This window comes from Phascolarctos cinereus, unplaced genomic scaffold (assembly GCF_003287225.1).
Source record: "Phascolarctos cinereus isolate Bilbo 61053 unplaced genomic scaffold, phaCin_HiC Scaffold_3;HRSCAF=262, whole genome shotgun sequence".
Taxonomy (NCBI): Eukaryota; Metazoa; Chordata; class Mammalia; order Diprotodontia; family Phascolarctidae; genus Phascolarctos; species Phascolarctos cinereus.
This window is the reverse complement of record NW_027555736.1, coordinates 248,693,832-248,707,974: the sequence shown is the minus strand read 5'-3', so window position 1 is coordinate 248,707,974 and position 14,143 is coordinate 248,693,832.

The following is a 14,143-nucleotide window of genomic DNA, read 5'->3' as shown; positions in this document are numbered from 1 at the left end:
TCTTGCTCTCCATCGGGGTCCTCTGACTCTAAATCCGACGTTCATTCTTCAACACTCCCCAGCACAACCTCACATGAGAACATGAGGCAGGCACTGGGAGTCATTTGTTCAGGTAACAAGGGAAGGTTCCCTGGTTGTTAGGCTCCTCTGCTCCTCAAATTCTAGATTTACTTCTTTATATCTCTGGGAAAAATATAAGTTCCTTGAGGGCAAGCACCTTGCGGATGAGAGTTTTTCACTATTGTCTCTGTAGACCCTATATATGCCTTCTGTATAACAGGTGCTTAATAAGTGCTTGTTTAATTTAATTGACTTTATTAAGCACCTACAGTTTGAGAAACACTAGACCATACATGTGGCTCAGGTAGTCTGTGGGTCCCTTTGTTCACCCAGCACGGTTTAACATAATACTATCCTCAACATAATGATATCCTCATAGGCAGCATAGTATAGTGGATAATGTTCTAGACATGGAGTCAAAAAGACCAGGGTTCAAATCCTGCTTCAGATACTATCCATGTGATCCTGGCAAGGCATTTCATCTCTCTGGGCCTCAATTTCCTTATACATAAAGTAAGGCATTTGGACTTAATTATCTCTCTGATCTCTTCCAGCCCTATAACTATCATCAGTAATTGTTCTTGTTCAGTCATTTCAGTGCTGTCTGACTCCTTGCGATCCCATTTGGGTTTTCTTGGCGCTTATACTAGAGTAGTTTACCATTTCCTTCTCCGGTTCGTTTTTACAGAAAAGGAGACTGAGGCAAACAGGGTTAAGTGACTTGCTCAGGATCACACAGCTAGTTAATGTTTGAGGCCAGATTTGAACTCCCAGTACTTTACCCATTGGGCCACCTAGCTTCCCTCACTGTACTCACTGGTAAAGAGCTTGCTCTGAACTTATCTAGCTGGTCCAAAGTCAACTAAGTCCATCGTCAGTCCCATACTTTAAAACTTTTCACCTTGATAGAATCTTCCAGAACTTGTGTTCCACTAGACTGTTCTTCAAGAACTCAAGGTCCCAATGAGTTCACTATTGAACATATATCCCAAGGAAGCAAAAGAGAGAACCAGAGTTCTAATATGTATCAAAACATGCATAGAGGTAAGAGTTACAAGGAGGCAGATTTTGGCTCAGTAGAAGGAAAAACCCAACAGCTGAAGCTTTCCAAAAAGTGGAGTCAAAATGTCAGCTCTAGAGGAGACCTTAAGAGATCCAGTCCTATCCACTCTTTTTACAGATGAGGAAATGGAGGCCCAGAGAAGCTGTGATGGTGGCAGAGATTCCTGAGGAGTTCTTACCCTAAGTAGAGTGTTCTTACCCTATAGCATGCTGTCTTCCAATACAAATATTATCTCCATTTTACAGTTGAAGAAACTGAAATTAGAGAAATAAAGTGATTTGACCAGCAGTGGGCAGGGAAAGGTCAGATCTGAGATTTGAACCCAGGTTTTCTGACTCCAAGAAAGTGGTGCTCTTTCCTCTATAACATATTGTCTTCCTATGAACTATTTTGGAGAGTAGTGAATTCCTTGTCATCAGAGGTCTTCAAGCAAATGCTTTTCAGGGATGTTATGGGCAAAATACAGCCTGCTATAATATTTAGTCATATGACTTCTGAAGCTTTTTTTCAACTTGAAGATTTTCTATATTATGCAAAAGAGAGGGAGCCCCAAAATAAATGAGAAGCAGAAGGGCACTAAGGTGTTGGGAGAAAAGCAGGGATAGATGAGCATCCCTTTTGCCAGCTGCCTCCCATGCCCAGTACACTCTTACCTCACTGTAAAAACTCATGCTTTTTGTCAGAATACAGATTTCTTGGGCAGCTCCCAGAAGCATTGTTCACCTTACTGAAAAAACCCTGTCTGCCCCCATACTCCCACACACACCCTTCCCTTCTTCCTAGGGCAAAGGAGTGTGCTCTACAGAAAAGTCTCAATTAGAGAAACTAAGAGAAAAATAAGTTCTTTTCCCTCCTCAGTGACTCAGAGACTCGAACCCTGGCAGTTTAGTGACACATTAGTGTTAATCATTCTTTCCAGTGGCTGGGGTAGTTAATAACCTAGCCATAGGAAACTTGCAGAGTGGGTCAGGAATGGGAATGTAGACAGCAGAGCAATCCCATTTTTGTGCTAGGGGTTATTCCAGCAAATCTTCTAAGCCAAAGCCTAACCCCTCCACTCCACCCCAGCTGCTCAACCCTGGCAGCCTTTCAAGGGTTCTGATCCCTTATCTAGTTCTCTGTTTCCCACCTTTCTGATCCCATTTTCCCTCCCCTCTTCTTACAGAGCTGCTCTGCTCCCATGAAGCATGACGGTAGGAACATTCCTCAGTCACTGAACTAAAGCCCCAGAAAGAAGGAAACCCTGTGCACTCCTGGGCTCTAGTCACCAATGATTTAGCCCTTTTGATGCTGGGATTTCCATTTTCCTGTTTTCTTGACCTCTCCCTCTCTTTAAAGCACCTTCAGGCTGCATAATTTCTCAGGGCCCCCAAAAGACTCTATGTTGCAAAGCAGATACTTTTCTGTGTGGGCAGAGGGAGTTTCCACATCAGAAGTTTCTTACCCCAGTGAAACCACAGATCTAGAAAAAAATAACCATTAGTTTTTGGAATTGTGGGGAGTCGTTCCATGCTGTGACTTAGGGTCAGAGTGAAAGGTGATGGGGATAGATATAGAAGTTCATGGTGAAATCCAATCTGTGAGGAAGCCCTTAAAATGGCCCAGCCCTTGATTCCCTGGGTAATCTTGGATACGCTAATTCTCTGCTGTATGCCTCAATTTGTCCTGTCAAACTAGCATGTTGATTTCTGCTCTGGAGCCACATTGGCAGTCTGTGGTTCGTGGGGGGTGAGAGTAGAGAGGTGATATGGATTATGGGGGAGCAAGCAAAGAGAAACTTTAGGACCCAGATGTTGGATTGGGGTTGGGGCAGAGAAGACCACTGAAGACTGCTACTTCAGAAAAAGCCCCAGACAGGTTTCATTTCAGTCCCAAATTTCTCATCATTTCCTCCAGGGCCATGCCAAGTTATGCCAAGCCTTGCCTCCATACCCTTTCCTTCACCTACCTAAGCCTTGGAACCATGTTCTGAGAGGAACCATGTTGTCCCAGTTCTGGAACAAGGATCGAATCAACTCTGTCATTGTTACTAGATGGAGTGTATTGATCTAATCCCCTAAAACTCCATTCACCATCTCTGCAACTTTCTGGACCAAAGTGCCTCTCTGGTCACCACTCCAGTGCCATGTACTTGAAGGCAGATACTAATTTTAATTTTGTACTTGTATCACAGACACTTAGCATAGGAAGCAAATAAATTCTTTTTCATTCATTCATTTGCTATTCATTCATTTATTCAAGACAACCAGAGAAAAGCTTTGCATTTTACTGAAATTGTGCTCACAATTCCAAAACCTGGTGATTAATTTTTTTTCTATACTTGTGGTTTCTTTGGTATAAGAAACTTCTGGAGAGTACCCATACAGATCAGCCTCTGCCCAGCAACTTAAAAGTGTTTGGGGAGGGGGTGCTCTGAGAGGTTGTGTGCAACCATCAGGTGACAGAGGCAAGTCTTGAACCCAGGTCTTCCTGACTCTGAGGTTGGTTCTCTATTTCTGTAAGCCTCCATAATGCTACATTCCCTTAATACATTTTGTAATTCAGTGGGTCTGTGATCTCACCAAGAAATAGACTTCCACTGGTGCAAATTGGAGCCCGTCTATGCCATCTCATCACATGGGGTTTCTGTCTGTGTCTTCCCGTAAGTCCTTCATGGAGGATCTACTGAACGAGTGAGAGGTCTTCTTCTAGATACACTAGCATTTCTCGGGGAGGAGTGCTGTGATTCAGCATCCACCTATTATCCTTCACCTTTGCTACATAACCAGCCTGGGCAATATAATGCTGCCTCCCTGTATTCACACAAGCCATCCTTGATGCCTAGAATGCACACCCTTCTCTTTTCCACTTCCTCAAATCCTTATCTTCTTTCTAGGCTCCAAGGAGGTCCTCGTTGTTTAGTTGTGTCTGACACTTGGGGACCCCATTTGGAGTTTTCTTGGCAAATACCAGACTGACTTGCCATTTCTTTCTCCAGTTCATTTTACAGATGAGAAAATGGAGGCAAACAGGGTTAATTGACTTGTCCAGGGTCACACATCTAGTAAGTGTCTGAGGCTGGATTTAAATTCTTGACTCCAGGATGGGGCTCTAATCACTGCTCCACCTAGCTGCCCATCTCAGTCATTAGCACTTTCTAAATTACTCTGGATAATTATTGAGTTGAATTAAACTTAATTGAACCAAACTTATTCCTTATGAGCTGCTTCCTGATGTTTGAAAGGTTTTAGGTGGAAAAGGTGCAAGAAAGGTGTATGACCCTAGGCAAGTCACTTAGCCTCTCTCACCTCAGTTTCCTCATCTGTAAAACAGGGATTCTACTAGCACTTGCCTTAAATGAGATAATAGAAGGAAAGCATTTGCAAATCTTATAGAGATTTGCAAATGTTAGCTGTTGTTGTTACTCGGTGAAACAGTCTGCAGAAGCTTCCAGAGACAGGCTGTGGCACTATTCCTGACTGTGCATCCTACCCTGTGACTTGACTGAGCAAAGGCCGAGTCAGACCCAGTGAGGTCCCAGACCTCCTCATGTTCGGCGCATTCACTTGTGCAAGCATGCGTATTTACTGAATAACCACACACAGATGAATGAGACTCTAGTTCCCATTGCTTAGTGAGTTAAGGTTTGTAAAATAAGAGCAAATAAGATAGCGGAAGTAAAGTGCTTTGTAAACTGTAAAGTGCTCTATGTGTTGGGCCGTTTTTCAGTCGTATCTGATTCTCCATGACTCCATTTGGGGTTTTCTTGGCAAAAATACTGCCGCGGTTTGCCGGTTTCTTCTCCAGCCCATTTTACAGATGAGGAAACTGAGGCAAACAGGGTTTTAGCAGCTGTAGATCCTACTCATATTATTTTCAAATTGTGATTATTATCATAGTAGCTAGGTGGTACAGTGGAGAGGAGAATATGGGACTTGGAGTCAGGAAGACCTGAGTTGGAATCCTGCCTTGGATACTTTTTACTAGCTGTGGAACCCTGTTAAAATCATTTAACCTCTATATGCTTAGGTTTCTGTATCTGTAAAGTGGGGATGATAATAGCACCTACCTGACAGTGGGGTTTCAAGGATCAGATGAGTTAACATGTGTAAAGTGCTTAGCAAACCTTAAGGCGCTTACAAATGCTAGCTATTATGATAACTATTGTTATATTTTTATAATTGTTGTTAACACTTATTGCGATTGTCATTGCTGTTGACGACCCTGTAAGAGAACTAGACTCCCATTTCACACAAACTAGTTTAGTGTTCAGCGCTGGGATTCCAAACAGGTGGTTGGCACCAGAGTCTCAGGATAGACCTGAAGTGGGGAGAGTGAATGGAAATGCAGATTCTGGCATGGTATAGAAATGTTCTTTGTATGGGATTGGGAGCTAAAAGTGTATTCGAATGAGAGAAGGAGGGAGGGGAACAGACACACTAGGAGCTTAGTAGCAGAACTTTTCTGGAGGAAGGGAAAAGCACAATGGGAAAGGAGGAGGGCCTAGGACAGCAGGGATATAGGGAGAAGGGAGTATCAGCTGGTATGCCATATATCATCTTCTCACATACCGCAGTGCTCTTTCAGATAGCAGCAACTCCAGAGAAGAACACAGGGTAGAATTGATGTAATTGTAACATATATCACAACAAACTCATCTGTCCAGCACAGCTGGTGTTGGGTCAGGGGCAAGGGAGGTCAAGCAGAGGAGGAGCTTAGTGGGGCGAGGAGAAGGGTGCATTTGTGTGTGGGGGTGGTGGGAGGGCATGGTTGAAAATGGACTAATAAGTCATTGAATTGGAGCTCCCTAGTCCATTGCAAGACATAAGGAGGTACCAACCAGAGGGTGAAGTGAAGTAGAGGCCCACAGTTAATGGGTAGGTTACCACTGATAGCACTTTTAGGAGAAAATCCCAAGGCAGGGCTAGAGGACATGTGAATCTGCACTTGGCCCCAGGGGGATGCTGAAGCTCACATTGGTCTCAGGCCTCCTGGCCTTGGTGCCCAGTCATCATGTGACTTCCGGTGCTCCAAGGCACGCATGACTGTACCCAGTCTTCCTGGGTAGTGACCTAAGGCTCCGCATCCTGTCTCTGTTCTGACAAGCTAGGGGCTTGCTTCTAGGTTCAAGTCCCCAATGTCGGCTTGTGACTTCACCCTATTCTTAGTGCTGGCTGTTCTAGGTACATTTACAAAGGCTCTGCAGCTGCCCATGCGGTCATTGTATATAAAGAGTCTGGGGTTCAAAATACTAAATGTTGGAGGGGCTGTCGGAAAGATACAACAGTGCAGTGTTGGTATGAGTGTAAATTGTTCCAACCATTCTCAAAAACAACTTGGAACTGTAGTATCCTGGAAAAGTCATTAACTGTGCCTGCTATGAGCCAGCAATAGCCTGCTAGGCCAAATGTCAACGACAGAGGAAAAGGTCTCATGTACACCAAAGTATTTATACCTACATTTATTTTGTGGTAGCAAAAAAAATGGAAACAAAGTTGGTGCCCATCAGTTAACGAATGGCTGAACGAATTATGGCATATGGGTGTTGTGGAACGTGATTTGGCCGTAAGGAACTGAATAGAACTTATGTGAATGATGCAAAGCAAATGAAACCAAGAAAACAGTTTACACAATGACCATGATAATGTAAAGGTAAAGAACATCGAAAGACTGTGATCTATGCAGTGAAAAATCTTGACTTGGGGGGATTTTTTTGTGAGATTCAACTCCCTTCTCTTGGCAGGAAGATGGTGGACTTTAAGCACAGAGTGAAGCATAAGTTATCAAGGCATTAAATCAATCAATATTCAAATATTAAATAAAATATTTTCAGAGGCTACAATAATATATTTAAAGGTTCTGTGCTATGACCAAGTTGAATTAATACTAGCTAATACTAGGTTCAATATTAGGAAAATTATAAACTTAATAGACCATATTGGATAATGAAAATGATAAAAAAAAATAACTATTATATCAATAAGTAATGAATAATTTTTGGATAAAATATAACACCCCTTTATATTAAAAACATTAAAACATATTGGAATAAATTACCTTTTTTTTAACTCAGGAGGACCTGAGTTCAAATCCAGCCTCAGACCAAACATTTGATACTGACTTAGCTGTGTGACCCTGGGCAAGTCACTTAACCTCAATTGCCTTAAAAAAAAAAAGAAAAAGAAAAAAAGAGAGAACACTAGAACGTTTTCCAAAAAAGATCAGGGATAAAGCAAGAATGCTCATTGTCACCATTGTTATTTGACATTAGACAAGAAAAAAAAAAGTAAGGGAATAAGCACAGGTAAAGAGGAAACAAAATTAGTTTTTGCAGATGGCATAAAGGACTTAAATAGTAATTGCTTGTAGTTAAGTCCTGCCAATATAGTAAAAATTACAATATTACCTAATATATGTGTATATATATAATATATGCATATATATGTATAATATATGCATATATATATATATCCCCATAGCAATTATACTTCCAAAGAAAATTCAAAGGCTCTAACTACTGCTGTAAGGCCTCTCTTTCTGATAAAAATTGCTGGGGAATAGGGAAGGCAGTGTGGCAGAAATTCGTTTTAGACCACCATCTCACACTGTATGCCAAAGTAAGCTCCAAATGGACACACAACATGGATGTAAAACATCACATTATAGACAAATCAGAAGAGTAGGAAAGAAAATGCTATTTAGAACTATGTTTAGGGGAAGGGTTAATAACCAAACAAGAGAAGGAGAGGATTGTCATAGGTGATAAAATGGACATTTTTGATTACGTAAAATTGAAAGGTTTTTGCAGAAAAAAATCATTGCTGTTAATATTACAAGAGAAACAGGCAACTGGAGGAAAAACACCTTTGCAGCAAATTTCACTGATAGTGGTCTGACATCCAGGATATTTAGGTAATTGATACAACTATGTAAGAATAAGAGACTCTTCTGAAAAGAAGAAAGTCAGGCCATCAACAATCACATAAGACAGTGTTCCAAATCACTTATAATAAGAGAAAAGAAAATTAAAACAACTCTGAAGTTCTACCTCTTACCTATCAGATTGTCAGGCAAAAAAAAAAAGGAAAATGACAGTTGTTGGGGCTGAAAGTTGGGGAAAGGGTTTTTTTGTTTTTGTTAAAGAATTTCAGTCCTTAAAGAGGTGAGTACAGTCAATAGCATAAGCCCAAGTCTTCTATTCTGAGATGCCCATAGAGATCTGATAGCCACCTCTGTCCTTCCCTTCTGTTCTGTAAATTGGCCCTCTTTGAAGTTCTGCTTTCATATCTTTTCACATTGGAAAGAATTCCACTGATTCTTTCTAGTTCAACTAATTTAAGTCCTGGCTGGAGCTGGGCACACTCTTTCCCTGTTGCTGCTGCTCAGCTCTGGAAGTCCTCACTCCCCACTTTCTCATGAAGAAGGGAAGAGAATGGAATAAGCATTTACATAGCACCTACTTTTGCCAGGCACTGTGCAAATAGTTTTTCATTTGGTCCTCACAACAACTCTGCAAGGTAGATGCTTTTATTATTCTCATTTTATAGTTGAGGAAACTGAGGCAAACAGATTAAGTTACTTGCCCAGGGTCACACAGCTAGTATCTGAGGTTGGATTTGAATTCAGGTCTTCCTGACTCCAGGCTGAGTGCTCTATCCATTGCACTACCTAGCTCCCCAGAAGATTGTATATGGCTTCATATATGTATATATAACATTTATATATAATCGATTATATATTAATCATATTTAATATATTTATATTAAAATTTTATTTATAAAATATTAGGTCATATATAGTTTAAGGTATGGCTTATTCATACTGATCATAGATTCAAAGAAATTTTTTTAATTGACTGATTATTCCTTGACAAAGAAGAAAGAGTTCCTTCGAACACTGCCTTTTTGTCAGCCACAACCCTGAGAAGAGTTCGTGTGTCACCTCCCAGTGGTCCAATAAGGGAACTACATAGATCAGACCCTGAATGAAGTTTGTTTAATCCACAAAGGTTCCTGTAAATACCCTTGGCTTTTAGTCCAGGTGGCCTAAAAGACAGTAGCTCCTATGATTTTTCTACCTAGACGAGTTGCTGTCTTTTTCTGCTAATTGCAATCTACTGGACACTGTTGCAAACATCTCTTTTCTAATGACCAGTTTCAAGATGATTTAATGGCAAAATACTGTAGTAAGATAGTCTTTTTCTCATGGTATCCAACAACAGCCTACCTATAATCAGGTACCATAGTTGAAATCTATAACACCACTGAACATTATCCAGAATGGCCTCTACTTTTCTATAGCTGGTTCTGATTTGAACTCCTTTAGGTCCAAAACATCTATATTGAGCTTCCCAGAGTCTCCTGGAATGCTGAATAAATCTGGTCTTCTACACTTCAGTGAGTCTTGGGAATTTGGCATCAACGAAGAAAACTGAATTGTAATAAAACTTAGCATGCTGCAAAGTCTTCACTGTCCAAACCATCTCAATATTAGGGTCATTGCCATAGCCTTCTGCTGGGAAAGAGAGCACGTCAGCTTCAGACATCAGGCCTCTTGGGATGACTGCTGCCCCAGCTCTCCATTGCCATCACCACCACATCTCGGCACGTCCTTTTAAGAGTTCCCAGGCACGACTCAAGTTTTACTTCTAGTTAAAAAAACTATTAGTCTCAAATTGCTCTCAGAGCTGAAAAAGATTCTTTGTTCCTCTGATAAATCCCGGGATGCCAGGCAATTCTCAAATCCCTATTACACTTTACTCTTAATTTTTATCTTGTACATTATTATTACTATCTTCCTTCATCACACCAGAATATTTACAACATGCCCCCCCCCATAAGCATAATGAAGCAAAACAGTTTACAAATTGACACAGTGGGTAGAGTGCCAAGCTGGAAGTCAGGAAAACTCATCTGTGTTGTTATTGTTCAGTATCTGACTCTTCATGACCCCATTTGCCCATTTTCTGGGCAAAGATACTGGAGTGGTTTGCCATTTCCTTCTCCAGTGCATTTTATAGATGAGGAGGTGAACAGGTTTAAGTGACTTGTCCAGACTAATACAGCTAGTAAGTATCTGAGGCCAGATTTGAACTTAGAAAGGTAAGTCTTCCTGACTTCCCGTGCTCCGCCTAACAGCCTGTGTAGAAGGTTGGTGGTAGCCAAAGTCTTTCCTCTATGGGAGCAGAAACAAATGAAGATAGACGGGCGGCCCTTGAGGCAGCTTACTACAGGGCAATCCCACTAACTCTGTATTTTGCCTTAGCTTTGCATCAGGCAAGGAGAAGAATGCTCTCTGCCTCTCCAGTCTCCCCTTACTGTAAGGACGCTTCTTCGCCCTGTAGTAGGAATGACTTGAAGTCAGATGGGTCTAGGGTTCTCAGTCACAGGGTTGAATATGAGTCTGGGAGCTGGCACTGAATTTTTATGTGACCTCAAGAAACTCCTACTCTCACTCTTCCTGATGACTTTGTATATCTGCAAAATGGAAGTAGAACCTTCATGGTTGTCATCAATCTGGAATAGGGATTTTTAGTCTTATGATCAGAAGGCTACTGTAATTAAAATATGAGAGTGGGGTTGAAATCCACCCCTGTTTTAGCCTGATATATTACTTGAGTGAGAACACAATCAATAAATAAAAAGAAATTAGACTAAATGTGAAAAGTCTTTGAGAGTCACTTGATGAAGTGAGATGATGTCAGACAAGTGGTCTGTTCCAATTGGCTGTGGGATCTTTTTCTATTCTCTGGATCCTCTATGAAAGTGTTATGTTAGCTGGAATGGAAGCTCTCTCAGAAATCAGAGCTTGTGGTTTTCCAGAGAACATCTCTGAGAAGGAACCACCTGGGAAAAGAAGGGCAGTTTGTGCCCTTGTCTCCTCCCCTCTGCCTTTTGACCACAGAAGGATCTTGCTAGCTTTGAAAGGTCTGGAGTATGTTAGACCCCGTCTTCTTCCTATTGGTATGCTAACACTGTATCCCAGGAAGCAACAGCTTTCAGTTATGTCCTAAATGGCATCCAGCTGGTGGAAATATCCAAATCATTGGGAACCAAAGACAGATAGAATTCATACTTCCACGTGGAGCCCAAGAAAGAGGCTATATCATGCCTGAATGGAATTCATGAGTACCCTAAAAATGGGAGAAAAGGATTTCTAGTAACCAAAGGCTATAAGTTACCCACTCAGTCACACTTGCTTTTTAAGTTTAGACCCACGTTCTCTTGGACTAGTATGGTACGCAGATTTTAGATGGTGGGGTTATTTTTGTATTATTGTGCCACCTTAGGATATATTCTCTTGAAACACTTCTTCAAAGCAGGCTATCTGAAACGGTAATCTTGGGGTCATCAGTGATGAGGACATGAGTCAATGGTATTAAAAGAAGCAAACCCTGACCCCTAGAGCCCTGAAGGAAAGATGTAGATAGTTTAGTTCTGGCAACTGGTCAGTTAGAATGGGAGCTGGGATGAAGATACCTTGGATTTATACAGGCCACTCAAATCACAGCTTTGCTGGTGTTAGAACCACTGAGCCAAAGGATTTTATTAACAACACATATACAGAAACCAACCAGTCAGTCTGAGCCATCCATGAGAACAAGATTCCTTAGTCAATAGTCAATAGTGAAGGAGGATAAAAATGGTCTCTTCCTTCTTTCTGTCATTACCACAAAAGAAAACAAATAGGGAAGGAAAAATTTACATTATACAAGGTGAAAAAGAGGAGAGAGAATGAAAGTGAGAGAGCAAAAGAGATAGAGAACACGTGAAAGACAGAGGGCTGAGGGCAGGGAATGTGAACGATCAAACGGTCAACAAACATTTATTAAGTGCCTACTGTATGCCAGTGATAGGTGCTGAGGGGAAAAAAACCAAAGATGAAACATACCTTTATCTTAAGAAATTTATATTCTATCATGAGATACAACCTGTATACGTATTGTTGTTGTTCAGTCAGGTCTGACTCTTTATGACTCCGTTTGGGGTTTCTTGGCAAAGATACTGGAGTGGTTTTGTCATTTCTTTCTCCAGCTCATTTTACAGATGAGGAAACTGAGGCAAATGGGCTTAAATGAGTTGCCCAGGGTCATATAGCTAGTAAATGTCTGAGATCAGATTTGAACTCAGGAAGATGAGTCTTCCTGACTCCAGGCCTGGCACTCTATCTGCTGTACCATCATGTATACATATAAGTACATACAAAATAAATACAAGCTTATTTTGTAGAAGGGGCACTAGCAGCTGGGGGTGGGAGAAATCAATAAAGGCCTCATGAATAAGGTAGTACTTGAGCTTAACCTTGAAGTAAATTAAGATTCCTAGAGTCAAAGGTGAAAAGGAAATGTATCCCGGGTATGCGGGCCAGCCTGTGCAGAGGCATGGTGACAGGAGAGGGAATGGAAAGGACAACCAATTTGATTGGATTGTAGAGTGCATCAAGGGAAGTCACATATAATAAGCCTGGAGAGGTAGGTTGGAGCCGGGCTGCGAAGGGTTTTAAGTGACCAACAGCCAGGTTTCCTTGTGATCGCAGAGGTAATGAGGAGCCATTGGAGTTCACCAAGCAGGGGAGATAGGAATATTATTTTGATGCCTATGCAGATGGATGGGAGAGGGGAGAGAGGCTTAGGGAAGAAGTGGAAGCCAGTAATCTCTGAAAACACAAACCCATGTTAGAAGACAGGAGGAAGAACTTCCTGACCAAAAGAGAAATGATATACTTGAACAAGGTGGTAGGGAAGCCTTGGCATCTCTTTCCTTAGTCTATTGTAGAAATGCCCATTTCTACAATCATTTTACAGATTAGGAAACTAAGGCAAATGGGGTTAAGTGAGTTGCCCAGGATCACAAAACTAGTAAATGCCTGAGGCCAGATTTGAACTCAGGAAAAGGAGTCTTCCTGAGTACAAGCCTGGCACTCTATCCATGGCACCGCCATGTATATATATAAGTACACACAAAATAAATACAAGCTTATTTTGTAGAAGAGATGCTAGTAGCTGGGCGGACGATAATTTTTTTCCCTTAGAAGTAAGGTAATGGACAAGAAGACTTTTAGATGGTCCTAGCAATCCTGTGATTTCATAGCTTTTATATTTTGGATTTATAGACTTTCAGAGAAATAATTTAATTAAAAAAACATGACAAACAAAAGTTTTGTTTAGAGAAAGAGCACTGAATTAAGAATCAGACTCTTAGATATTCTCACTTGTGCCACTAAGCTATATGACCTTGGTCAAATCATTTCATTTCTCTGGGCCTCAGCGCCCTCAGCTCCAAAAAGGGGAATGTACCAAACAGCCTCTGAGGTCCCTTCTAGGACTAATTCTATAATCCCATAATCCTATGATTAGCTAAACTCTCTACATTCCCTTCCAGCTCAAAGATTCTGTGTTTATTGTGAGGGTCAAATATATCCATTCATCAGCCTGACCTAAGTTGACTTATCCATAGGGATGCTAAAGATAGGATTGAGAGAGAGAGACAGAGACAGAGATAGACAGAGACAGAGACACAGAGAAAGAGAAAGACAGAAACAGAGACATAGAGACAGGGAGCGCCAGAGAGATAGGGAGAGACAGCGACAGACATACAGAAACAGACTTATGAAAGGAAATAACTGTTCTACAGTTGTGCTCAGGTTTCCGGGTTTTTGTGAACGTGTGTGTGTGTGTGTGTGTGTGTGTGTGTGTGTGTGTGTGTGTGTGTGTGTGTATGTGTGTGTGTTTCTCCATTTTGGACAAGGCTCACAAGCAGGTATTTTGATTCTACCTGGTTGTCCTGTTATGTTCAGGCACTGACCCAGAGATCCTGGAAAGGCCAGAGATTGTCTCTTGGCACCATCTAGTGGCCAAAATAACATGCGTTTTCACTCCGCAGCCCAAATAAGAGCTGTGGCCCAGTGGAAGGCTGGGACAAGGAGCACAGTATTCTTTCAGCTCTGCCCTTAACTCTCCTTGTCTGTGCTTTTCCTTCTCACTCCTTCCCATGTAATTTTTTAAAATTATTTTAAAATTTTAATAAATATATTTTATTATGA